We start from the raw sequence: 1,840 nt of genomic DNA on the forward strand, positions 1-1,840 counted from the left end.
TCATCTATGGGATGTGTATGCTGAGGAGGAGTGTCCATGATGAAATCATGGATGGGGTGGTGTGGAGGTGGGATTGGGTGAATTTCTCGACATTATACACATAGCCATATCACAGACTAAAAGAGAATGAATGGCATCCTGAGGCTGGGCACAGAGGTAAGAGAGGAAGAAGATCCTCCGTTTGCACTCAGATGAGCCACCTTTAGTGTAATGGGCATTATTCTAGGCATTGCATTTGTGAATCTAGTTATGCTAACAACCCATGCCCAGGACACAGAAAGAGAAGTAATCCCAAGGAAAACCCACTGGAGACTGCATTCTGCCAGGGCACTGACTGTCTGGTGTGTCCTGTAAAAATTTACAGGTTCAGATACCTTCATCTGAAGGCGTGGGTGTAATGATTTCACTAGACCCAACATAAATGATAAATGGGTATTTATTGTGAAACACACAGAAAAATACAAAGAACCATGAGAGTGCTTCTCTGCCCTTCCTAACGGATTGTCTAATCCAACAGAAAGATGGCACAAAAAGAAGCCTCACCTCAAGCTTCCCTCTTTCTGTCCAAAGGGGTGTGGTCACCATTACAGGTTCACTGGCAAAACTGCTACAGTCAACAAATTGTCTTCTCATGTTCTTATGATTTTCCTTTTCTAGGTCAACTCCAAACTGCATTATCCTCTCCTGGTTTAAACAGACAAGACAAGAGTAGAGTCTCATGCTGAGAGATGCACATTCATAACTGTGAAAGTGTGGAAGGACTGCATTTGGCTACTAATAAAAAAAAAACTGGTTAGCAATGCACAGACCAGCCACGCAATGCTATTATTAAAATCAGTAGCAGACGCTTCCCTCTGTCAAAATGGGGGAGGGAAAAGTCCCTTTTATTGTTAGGTGAGAAAGCATTTTACAGAGACAACATATGGAACAGGAAACTTTTATATAAAATAATAATCATACTGCCCAAATGTGCATGAGAAATATAAATGAATATCTGGGAACAATAACGAATATTTGAGGACAGGTTCGGGAAACTGTCTCCTGGTGATTCTTGGATGGTTCAATTGCATTCTTTGCTATCTTCCAGCATTTAAAGACGCTATCAAGTGGCTAAGTCAAATACCATCAACAATCTGTCTAAAAAATGCTGGGCTCCTGCACAGGCTTTGTAGTTCAAGAGCAGTGAAGGCAAACAGGGGCATCATTCTCCTTGAAGAGAAAAGAAAACTTGGCATTGCTCACAGAGTACAAAGAAGCAATTGGTGTGTCTTTTCTCAGAATGGAGAGTTAGACCCAGCACGCACAGTGCAGAGGTTCGTCTGAATCTAACCAAACAGTGGCGTTCACTCTGTTAGACACCAGCTGGGTTTAAATATGTCTTCCAGATCTGGCTCTAGATAAACTCAGACCCTGGCCTAACTGGCACCTCCTCCTTCATTACTTAAACACAAGGTGGGCAAAAATGAGCCTTCAGTAGCAAGTGTCATTCACACCCACCATTTTGCACATTATCAAGAAAGCAAGCCAAAACGTTGATGCAGCTGGTGTTCTGACCATCATTTCTGGCCAATGATAATTCAACAGGAATTGTTTCTGATAAACTGTGAGAAGGCACTGGCCCAAGAGGGTGGTGACTTGGGAGAATAAAACTCATTAACAGGGAATGGAGTTGATTCCTCATAATTTCATATTATCGCATTTTTTAAATTAAAAATGAGAGGCACAACACAACAGATGCTGCCAAGAGAGGAAACAAGATGTACTCAGTGTGGAGTGAACAGGTCGTTCTCTGTGGAGCCACTTCACACTGAGAGAAATGGGAAAGGGAAGGAAAATCTCA

The sequence above is a fragment of the Phodopus roborovskii genome, unplaced genomic scaffold (assembly GCF_943737965.1).
Source record: "Phodopus roborovskii unplaced genomic scaffold, PHOROB, whole genome shotgun sequence".
Taxonomy (NCBI): Eukaryota; Metazoa; Chordata; class Mammalia; order Rodentia; family Cricetidae; genus Phodopus; species Phodopus roborovskii.